This window comes from Vespa crabro, chromosome 3 (genome assembly GCF_910589235.1).
Source record: "Vespa crabro chromosome 3, iyVesCrab1.2, whole genome shotgun sequence".
In the NCBI taxonomy this organism is placed as follows: Eukaryota; Metazoa; Arthropoda; class Insecta; order Hymenoptera; family Vespidae; genus Vespa; species Vespa crabro.
The window spans coordinates 3,418,550-3,430,884 of NC_060957.1; positions in this window are offsets into that span (position 1 = coordinate 3,418,550).

Consider the following 12,335-nt stretch of genomic DNA (forward strand, 5'->3'; position numbering starts at 1 on the left):
AGAACATTGCATTTCATAAGATCAAACATCTATTTTATATTGGAATCAAAGTTTTTAACATTCTTTCATATCGTAAATACGATTTTTCGGTCATATACGCGTATCGTCGGAAGACGAAAAGTTGAAATCTCGTTCAATTTCATTGATTTTATAATCTATCGATGCAGAATAACGAATATAACAAGAATATAACGTTTTTACTATGTTTAAGTACGAGTTTTCATATGATAATTGTCGAAAAGCGTAATCGACATACGCGAATTTCTGTATATGCGAAGATAAAATAGTGAAATCTTTAATAATACTTGTGCCACAGTTCGAAAAATGTTACCAATCGATTCAGAACATTGCATATCATAAGATCAAACATCTATTTTATATTGGAATCAAAGTTTTTAACAGTCTTTCATATAGTATATACGATTTTTCGCTCATATACGCGTATCGTCGAAAAACGAAAACTTGAAATCTCGTTCAATTTCATTGATTTTATATTCTATCGATGCAGAATAAAGAATATAACAAGAATATAACGTATTTACTATGTTTAAATTCGCGTTTTCATATGATAAATGTCGAAAAACTTAATCGGCATACGCGAATTTCGGTATATGCGAAGATAAAATCGTGAAATCTTTAATAATACTTGTGCCACAGTTAGAAAAATGTTAACAATCGATTCAGAACATTGCATTTCATAAGATCAAACATCTATTTTATATTGGAATCAAAGTTTTTAACATTCTTTCATATCGTATATACGATTTTTCGCTCATATACGCGTATCGCCGAAAAACGAAAACTTGAAATCTCGTTCAACTTCATTGATTTTCTATTCTGTCGATGCAGAATAAAGAATATAACAAGAATATAACGTTTTTACTATGTTTAAATACGAGTTTTCATATGATAATTGTCGAAAAACATAATCGACATACGCGAATTTCGGTATACGCGAAGATAGAATCGTGAAATCTTTAATAATACTTGTGCCACAGTTAGAAAAATGTTACCAATCGATTCAGAACATTGCATTTCATAAGATCAAACATCTATTTTATATTAGAATCAAAGTTTTTAACATTCTTTCATATAGTATATACGATTTTTCGCTCATATACGCGTATCGTCGAAAAACGAATACTTGAAATCTCGTTCAATTTCATTGATTTTATATTCTATCGATGCAGAATAAAGAATATAACAAGAATATAACGTTTTTACTATGTTTAAATACGCGTTTTCATATGATAATTGTCGAAAAACCTAATCGACATACGCGATTTTCGGTATATACGAAGATAAAAACATGAGATCTTTAATAATACTTGTGCCACAGTAAGAAAAATGTTACCAATCGATTCTGAACATTGCTTTTCATAAGATCAAACATCTATTTTATATTGGAATCAAAGTTTTTAACATTCTTTCATATCGTATATACGATTTTTCGCTCATATACGCGTATCATCGAAAACGAGAACTTGAAATCTCGTTCAAATTCATTGATTTTATATTCTATCGATGCAGAATAAAGAATATAACAAGAATATAACGTTTTTACTATGTTTAAATACGCGTTTTCATATGATAATTGTCGAAAAACTTAATCGACATACGCAAATTTCGGTATATGCGAAGATAAAAATGTGAAATCTTTAATAATACTTGTGCCACAGTTAGAAAAATGTTACCAATCGATTCAGAACATTGCATTTCATAAGATCAAACATCTATTTTATATTGGAATCAAAGTTTTTAACATTCTTTCATATCGTATATACGATTTTTCGCTCATATACGCGAATCGTCGAAAAACGAATACTTGAAATCTCGTTCAATTTCATTGATTTTATATTCTATCGATGCAGAATAAAGAATATAACAAGAATATAACGTTTTTACTATGTTTAAATACGCGTTTTCATATGATAATTGTCGAAAAACCTAATCGACATACGCGATTTTCGGTATATACGAAGATAAAAACATGAGATCTTTAATAATACTTGTGCCACAGTTAGAAAAATGTTACCAATCGATTCAGAACATTGCATTTAATCAGATCAAACATCTATTTTATATTGGAATCAAAGTTTTTAACATTCTTTCATATCCTATATAACATTTTTCGCTCATATAAGCGTATCGTCGAAAAACGAAAACTTGAAATCTCGTTCAATTTCATTGATTTTATATTCCATCGATGCAGAATAAAGAATATAACAAGAATATTACGTTTTTACTATGTTTAAATACGCGTTTTCATATGATAATTGTCGAAAAACATAATCGACATACGCGAATTTCGGTATAAGCGAAGATAAAATCGTGAAATCTTTAATAATACTTGTGCCACAGTAAGAAAAATGTTACCAATCGATTCTGAACATTGCTTTTCATAAGATCAAACATCTATTTTATATTGGAATCAAAGTTTTTAACATTCTTTCATATCGTATATACGATTTTTCGCTCATATACGCGTATCATCGAAAACGAAAACTTGAAATCTCGTTCAAATTCATTGATTTTATATTCTATCGATGCAGAATAAAGAATATAACAAGAATATAACGTTTTTACTATGTTTAAATACGCGTTTTCAAATGATAATTGTCGAAAAACTTAATCGACATACGCAAATTTCGGTATATGCGAAGATAAAATTGTGAAATCTTTAATAATACTTGTGCCAAAGTTAGAAAAATGTTACCAATCGATTCAGAACATTGCATATCATAAGATCAAACATCTATTTTATATTGGAATCAAAGTTTTTAACATTCTTTCATATCGTAAATACGATTTTTCGGTCATATACGCGTATCGTCGGAAGACGAAAAGTTGAAATCTCGTTCAATTTCATTGATTTTATAATCTATCGATGCAGAATAACGAATATAACAAGAATAAAACGTTTTTACTATGTTTAAGTACGAGTTTTCATATGATAATTGTCGAAAAACCTAATCGACATACGCGATTTTCGGTATATACGAAGATAAAATCGTGAAATCTTTAATAATACTTGTGCCACAGTTAGAAAAATGTTACCAATCGATTCAGAACATTGCATATCATAAGATCAAACATCTATTTTATATTGGAATCAAAGTTTTTAACATTCTTTCATATCGTAAATACGATTTTTCGGTCATATACGCGTATCGTCGGAAGACGAAAAGTTGAAATCTCGTTCAATTTCATTGATTTTATAATCTATCGATGCAGAATAACGAATATAACAAGAATATAACGTTTTTACTATGTTTAAGTACGAGTTTTCATATGATAATTGTCGAAAAGCGTAATCGACATACGCGAATTTCTGTATATGCGAAGATAGAATAGTGAAATCTTTAATAATACTTGTGCCACAGTTCGAAAAATGTTACCAATCGATTCAGAACATTGCATATCATAAGATCAAACATCTATTTTATATTGGAATCAAAGTTTTTAACATTCTTTCATATAGTATATACGATTTTTCGCTCATATACGCGTATCGTCGAAAAACGAAAACTTGAAATCTCGTTCAATTTCATTGATTTTATATTCTATCGATGCAGAATAAAGAATATAACAAGAATATAACGTATTTACTATGTTTAAATACGCGTTTTCATATGATAAATGTCGAAAAACTTAATCGGCATACGCGAATTTCGGTATATGCGAAGATAAAATCGTGAAATCTTTAATAATACTTGTGCCACAGTTAGAAAAATGTTAACAATCGATTCAGAACATTGCATTTCATAAGATCAAACATCTATTTTATATTGGAATCAAAGTTTTTAACATTCTTTCATATCGTATATACGATTTTTCGCTCATATACGCGTATCGCCGAAAAACGAAAACTTGAAATCTCGTTCAACTTCATTGATTTTCTATTCTGTCGATGCAGAATAAAGAATATAACAAGAATATAACGTTTTTACTATGTTTAAATACGAGTTTTCATATGATAATTGTCGAAAAACATAATCGACATACGCGAATTTCGGTATACGCGAAGATAGAATCGTGAAATCTTTAATAATACTTGTGCCACAGTTAGAAAAATGTTACCAATCGATTCAGAACATTGCATTTCATAAGATCAAACGTCTATTTTATATTGGAATCAAAGTTTTTAACATTCTTTCATATCGTATATACGATTTTTCGCACATATACGCGTATCGCCGAAAAACGAAAACTTGAAATCTCGTTCAATTTCATTGATTTTCTATTCTATCGATGCAGAATAAAGAATATAACAAGAATATAACGTTTTTACTATGTTTAAATAAGCGTTTTCATATGATAATTGTCGAAAAACGTAATCGACATACGCGAATTTCGGTATATGCGAAGATAAAATCGTGTAATCCTTAATAATACTTGTGCCACAGTTAGAAAAATGTTACCAATCGATTCAGAACATTGCATTTCATAAGATCAAACATCTATTTTATATTGGAATCAAAGTTTATAAAATTCTTTCATATCGTATATACGATTTTTCGCTCATATACGCGTATCGTCGAAAATCGAAATCTTGAAATCTCGTTCAATTTCATTGATTTTATATTCTATCGATGCAGAATGAAGAATATAACAAGAACATATCGTTTTTACTATGTTTAAACACTCGTTTTCATATGATAATTGTCGAAAAACATAATCGACATACGCGAATTTCGGTATACGCGAAGATAAAATCGTGAAATCATTAATAATACTTGTGTCACAGTTAGAAAAATGTTACCAATCGATTCAGAACATTGCATTTCATAAGATAGAACGTCTATTTTATATTGGAATGAAAGTTTTTAACATTCTTTCATATCGTATATACGATTTTTCGCTCATATACGCGTATCGTCCAAAAACGAAAACTTGAAATCTCGTTCAAATTCATTGATTCTATATTCTATCGATGCAGAATAAAGAATAAACAAGAATATAAAGTTTTTACTATGTTTAAATACGCGTTTTCATATGATAATTGTCGAAAAACGTAATCGACATACGCAAATATCGGTATATGCAAAGATAAAATTGTGAAATCTTTAATAGTACTTGTGCCAAAGTTAGAAAAATGTTACCAATCGATTCAGAACATTGCATTTCATAAGATCAAACATCTATTTTATATTAGAATCAAAGTTTTTAACATTCTTTCATATAGTATATACGATTTTTCGCTCATATACGCGTATCGTCGAAAAACGAATACTTGAAATCTCGTTCAATTTCATTGATTTTATATTCTATCGATGCAGAATAAAGAATATAACAAGAATATAACGTTTTTACTATGTTTAAATACGCGTTTTCATATGATAATTGTCGAAAAACCTAATCGACATACGCGATTTTCGGTATATACGAAGATAAAAACATGAGATCTTTAATAATACTTGTGCCACAGTAAGAAAAATGTTACCAATCGATTCTGAACATTGCTTTTCATAAGATCAAACATCTATTTTATATTGGAATCAAAGTTTTTAACATTCTTTCATATCGTATATACGATTTTTCGCTCATATACGCGTATCATCGAAAACGAGAACTTGAAATCTCGTTCAAATTCATTGATTTTATATTCTATCGATGCAGAATAAAGAATATAACAAGAATATAACGTTTTTACTATGTTTAAATACGCGTTTTCATATGATAATTGTCGAAAAACTTAATCGACATACGCAAATTTCGGTATATGCGAAGATAAAAATGTGAAATCTTTAATAATACTTGTGCCACAGTTAGAAAAATGTTACCAATCGATTCAGAACATTGCATTTCATAAGATCAAACATCTATTTTATATTAGAATCAAAGTTTTTAACATTCTTTCATATAGTATATACGATTTTTCGCTCATATACGCGAATCGTCGAAAAACGAATACTTGAAATCTCGTTCAATTTCATTGATTTTATATTCTATCGATGCAGAATAAAGAATATAACAAGAATATAACGTTTTTACTATGTTTAAATACGCGTTTTCATATGATAATTGTCGAAAAACCTAATCGACATACGCGATTTTCGGTATATACGAAGATAAAAACATGAGATCTTTAATAATACTTGTGCCACAGTTAGAAAAATGTTACCAATCGATTCAGAACATTGCATTTCATAAGATCAAACATCTATTTTATATTGGAATCAAAGTTTTTAACATTCTTTCATATCCTATATAAGATTTTTCGCTCATATAAGCGTATCGTCGAAAAACGAAAACTTGAAATCTCGTTCAATTTCATTGATTTTATATTCCATCGATGCAGAATAAAGAATATAACAAGAATATTACGTTTTTACTATGTTTAAATACGCGTTTTCATATGATAATTGTCGAAAAACATAATCGACATACGCGAATTTCGGTATATGCGAAGATAAAATCGTGAAATCTTTAATAATACTTGTGCCACAGTAAGAAAAATGTTACCAATCGATTCTGAACATTGCTTTTCATAAGATCAAACATCTATTTTATATTGGAATCAAAGTTTTTAACATTCTTTCATATCGTATATACGATTTTTCGCTCATATACGCGTATCATCGAAAACGAAAACTTGAAATCTCGTTCAAATTCATTGATTTTATATTCTATCGATGCAGAATAAAGAATATAACAAGAATATAACGTTTTTACTATGTTTAAATACGCGTTTTCAAATGATAATTGTCGAAAAACTTAATCGACATACGCAAATTTCGGTATATGCGAAGATAAAATTGTGAAATCTTTAATAATACTTGTGCCAAAGTTAGAAAAATGTTACCAATCGATTCAGAACATTGCATATCATAAGATCAAACATCTATTTTATATTGGAATCAAAGTTTTTAACATTCTTTCATATCGTATATACGATTTTTCGCTCATATACGCGTATCGTCGGAAGACGAAAAGTTGAAATCTCGTTCAATTTCATTGATTTTATAATCTATCGATGCAGAATAACGAATATAACAAGAATAAAACGTTTTTACTATGTTTAAGTACGAGTTTTCATATGATAATTGTCGAAAAACGTAATCGACATACGCGAATTTCGGTATATGCGAAGATAAAATCGTGTAATCCTTAATAATACTTGTGCCACAGTTAGAAAAATGTTACCAATCGATTCAGAACATTGCATTTCATAAGATCAAACATCTATTTTATATTGGAATCAAAGTTTATAAAATTCTTTCATATCGTATATACGATTTTTCGCTCATATACGCGTATCGTCGAAAATCGAAATCTTGAAATCTCGTTCAATTTCATTGATTTTATATTCTATCGATGCAGAATGAAGAATATAACAAGAACATATCGTTTTTACTATGTTTAAACACTCGTTTTCATATGATAATTGTCGAAAAACATAATCGACATACGCGAATTTCGGTATACGCGAAGATAAAATCGTGAAATCATTAATAATACTTGTGCCACAGTTAGAAAAATGTTACCAATCGATTCAGAACATTGCATTTCATAAGATCAAACATCTATTTTATATTGGAATCAAAGTTTTTAACATTCTTTCATATAGTATATACGATTTTTCGCTCATATACGCGTATCGTCGAAAAACGAAAACTTGAAATCTCGTTCAATTTCATTGATTTTATATTCTATCGATGCAGAATAAAGAATATAACAAGAATATAACGTATTTACTATGTTTAAATACGCGTTTTCATATGATAAATGTCGAAAAACTTAATCGACATACGCGAATTTCGGTATATGCGAAGATAAAATCGTGAAATCTTTAATAATACTTGTGCCACAGTTAGAAAAATGTTAACAATCGATTCAGAACATTGCATTTCATAAGATCAAACATCTATTTTATATTGGAATCAAAGTTTTTAACATTCTTTCATATCGTATATACGATTTTTCGCTCATATACGCGTATCGCCGAAAAACGAAAACTTGAAATCTCGTTCAATTTCATTGATTTTATATTCTATCGATGCAGAATAAAGAATATAACAAGAATATATGTTTTTACTATGTTAAATACGCGTTTTCATATGATAATTGTCGAAAAACCTAATCGAAATACGCGAATTTCGGTTTATACGAAGATAAAATCGTGAGATCTTTAATAATACTTGTGCCAAAGTTAGAAAAATGTTACCAATTGATTCAGAACATTGCATTTCATAAGATCAAACATCAATTTTATATTGGAATCAAAGTGTTTAATATTCTTTCATATCGTATATACGATTTTTCGCTCATATACGCGTATCGCCGAAAAACGAAAACTTGAAATCTCGTTCAATTTCATTGATTTTCTATTCTATCGATGCAGAATAAAGAATATAACAAGAATATAACGTTTTTACTATGTTTAAATACGCGTTTTCATATGATAATTGTCGAAAAACGTAATCGACATACGCGAATTTCGGTATATGCGAAGATAAAATCGTGTAATCCTTAATAATACTTGTGCCACAGTTAGAAAAATGTTACCAATCGATTCAGAACATTGCATTTCATAAGATCAAACATCTATTTTATATTGGAATCAAAGTTTATAAAATTCTTTCATATCGTATATACGATTTTTCGCTCATATACGCGTATCGTCGAAAATCGAAATCTTGAAATCTCGTTCAATTTCATTGATTTTATATTCTATCGATGCAGAATGAAGAATATAACAAGAACATATCGTTTTTACTATGTTTAAACACTCGTTTTCATATGATAATTGTCGAAAAACATAATCGACATACGCGAATTTCGGTATACGCGAAGATAAAATCGTGAAATCATTAATAATACTTGTGCCACAGTTAGAAAAATGTTACCAATCGATTCAGAACATTGCATTTCATAAGATAAAACGTCTATTTTATATTGGAATGAAAGTTTTTAACATTCTTTCATATAGTATATACGATTTTTCGCTCATATACGCGTATCGTCCAAAAACGAAAACTTGAAATCTCGTTCAAATTCATTGATTCTATATTCTATCGATGCAGAATAAAGAATAAACAAGAATATAACGTTTTTACTATGTTTAAATACGCGTTTTCATATGATAATTGTCGAAAAACGTAATCGACATACGCAAATATCGGTATATGCGAAGATAAAATTGTGAAATCTTTAATAGTACTTGTGCCAAAGTTAGAAAAATGTCACCAATCGATTCAGAACATTGCATGTCATAAGATCAAACATCTATTTTATATTGGAAACAAAGTTTGTAACATTCATTCATATCGTATATACGATTTTTCGCTCATATACGCGTATCGCCGAAAAACGAATACTTGAAATCTCGTTCAATTTCATTGATTTTATATTCTATCGATGCAGAATAAAGAATATAACAAGAATAAAACGTTTTTACTATGTTTAAATACGCGTTTTCATATGATAAATGTCGAAAAACTTAATCGACATACGCGAATTTCGGTATATGCGAAGACGAAATTGTGAAATCTTTAATAATACTTGTGCCACAGTTAGAAAAATGTTACCAATCGATTCAGAACATTGCATTTCATAAGATCAAACGTCTATTTTATATTGGAATCAAAGTTTTTAACATTCTTTCATATCGTATATACGATTTTTCGCTCATATACGCGTATCGTCGAAAAACGAAACCTTGAAATCACGTTCAATTTCATTGATTTTATATTCTATCGATGCAGAATAAAGAATATAACAAGAATATAACGTTTTTACTATGTTTAAATACGCGTTTTCATATGATAATTGTCGTAAAACCTAATAGACATACGCGAATTTCGGTATATGCGAAGATAAAATCGTGAAATCTTTAATAATACTTGTGCCACTGTTAGAAAAATGTTACCAATCGATTCAGAACATTGAATTTCATAAGATCAAACATCTATTTTATATTGGAATCAAAGTTTTTAACATTCTTTCATATCGTATATACGATTTTTCGCTCATATACGCGTATCGTCGAAAGACGAAAAGTTGAAATCTCGTTCAATTTCATTGATTTTATAATCTATCGATGCAGAATAACGAATATAACAAGAATATAACGTTTTTACTATGTTTAAGTACGCGTTTTCATATGATAATTGTCGAAAAACGTAATAGACATACGCGAATTTCCGTATATGCGAAGATAAAATCGTGAAATCTTTAATAATACTTGTGCCACAGTTAGAAAAATGTTACCAATCGATTCAGAACATTGCATTTCGTAAGACCAAACATCTATTTTATATTGGAATCAGAGTTTTTAACATTATTTCATATCGTATATACGATTTTTCGCTCATATACGCTTATCGTCGAAAAACGAAAAGTTGAAATCTCGTTCAATTTCATTGATTTTATATTCTATCGATGCAGAATAAAGAATATAACAAGAATATAACGTTTTTACTATGTTTAAATACGCGTTTTCATATGATAATTGTCGAAAAACGTAATCGACATACGCGAATTTCGGTATACGAGAAGATAAAATCGTGAAATCTTTAATAATACTTGTGCCACAGTTAGAAAAATGTTACCAATCGATTCAGAACATTGCATTTCATAAGATCAAACATTTATTTTATATTGGAATTAAAGTTTTTAACATTCTTTCATATCGTATATACGATTTTTCGCTCATATACGCGTATCGCCGAAAAACGTAAACTTGAAATCTCGTTCAATTTCATTGATTTTATATTCTATCGATGCAGAATAAAGAATATAACAAGAATATAACGTTTTTACTATGTTTAAATACGCGTTTTCATATGATAATTGTCGAAAAACTTAATCGACATACGCGAATTTCGGTATATGCGAAGATAAAATCGTGAAATCTTTAATAATACTTGTGCCACAGTTAGAAAAATTTTACCAATCGATTCAGAACGTTGCATTTCATAAGATCACACATCTATTTTATATTGGAATCAAAGTTTTTAACATTCTTTCATATCGTATATACGATTATTCGCTCATATACGCGTATCGGCGAAAAACGAAAACTTGAAATCTCGTTCAATTTCATTGATTTTATATTCTATCGATGCAGAAGAAAGAATATAACAAGAATATAACGTTTTTACTATGTTTAAATACGCGTTTTCATATGATAATTTTAGAAAAACGTAATCGACATACGCGAATTTCGGTATACGCGAAGATAAAATCGTGAAATCTTTAATAATACTTTTGCAACAGTTAGAAAAATGTTGCCAATCGATTCAGAACATTGCATGTCATAAGATGAAACATCTATTTTATATTGGAATCAAAGTTTTTAACATTCATTCATATCGTATATACGATTTTTCGCTCATATACGCGTATCGCCGAAAAACGAATACTTGAAATCTCGTTCAATTTCATTGATTTTATATTCTATCGATGCAGAATAAAGAATATAACAAGAATAAAACGTTTTTACTATGTTTAAATACGCGTTTTCATATGATAAATGTCGAAAAACTTAATCGACATACGCGAATTTCGGTATATGCGAAGACGAAATTGTGAAATCTTTAATAATACTTGTGCCACAGTTAGAAAAATGTTACCAATCGATTCAGAACATTGCATTTCATAAGATCAAACGTCTATTTTATATTGGAATCAAAGTTTTTAACATTCTTTCATATCGTATATACGATTTTTCGCTCATATACGCGTATCGTCGAAAAACGAAACCTTGAAATCACGTTCAATTTCATTGATTTTATATTCTATCGATGCAGAATAAAGAATATAACAAGAATATAACGTTTTTACTATGTTTAAATACGCGTTTTCATATGATAATTGTCGTAAAACCTAATAGACATACGCGAATTTCGGTATATGCGAAGATAAAATCGTGAAATCTTTAATAATACTTGTGCCACTGTTAGAAAAATGTTACCAATCGATTCAGAACATTGAATTTCATAAGATCAAACATCTATTTTATATTGGAATCAAAGTTTTTAACATTCTTTCATATCGTATATACGATTTTTCGCTCATATACGCGTATCGTCGAAAGACGAAAAGTTGAAATCTCGTTCAATTTCATTGATTTTATAATCTATCGATGCAGAATAACGAATATAACAAGAATATAACGTTTTTACTATGTTTAAGTACGCGTTTTCATATGATAATTGTCGAAAAACGTAATAGACATACGCGAATTTCCGTATATGCGAAGATAAAATCGTGAAATCTTTAATAATACTTGTGCCACAGTTAGAAAAATGTTACCAATCGATTCAGAACATTGCATTTCGTAAGACCAAACATCTATTTTATATTGGAATCAGAGTTTTTAACATTATTTC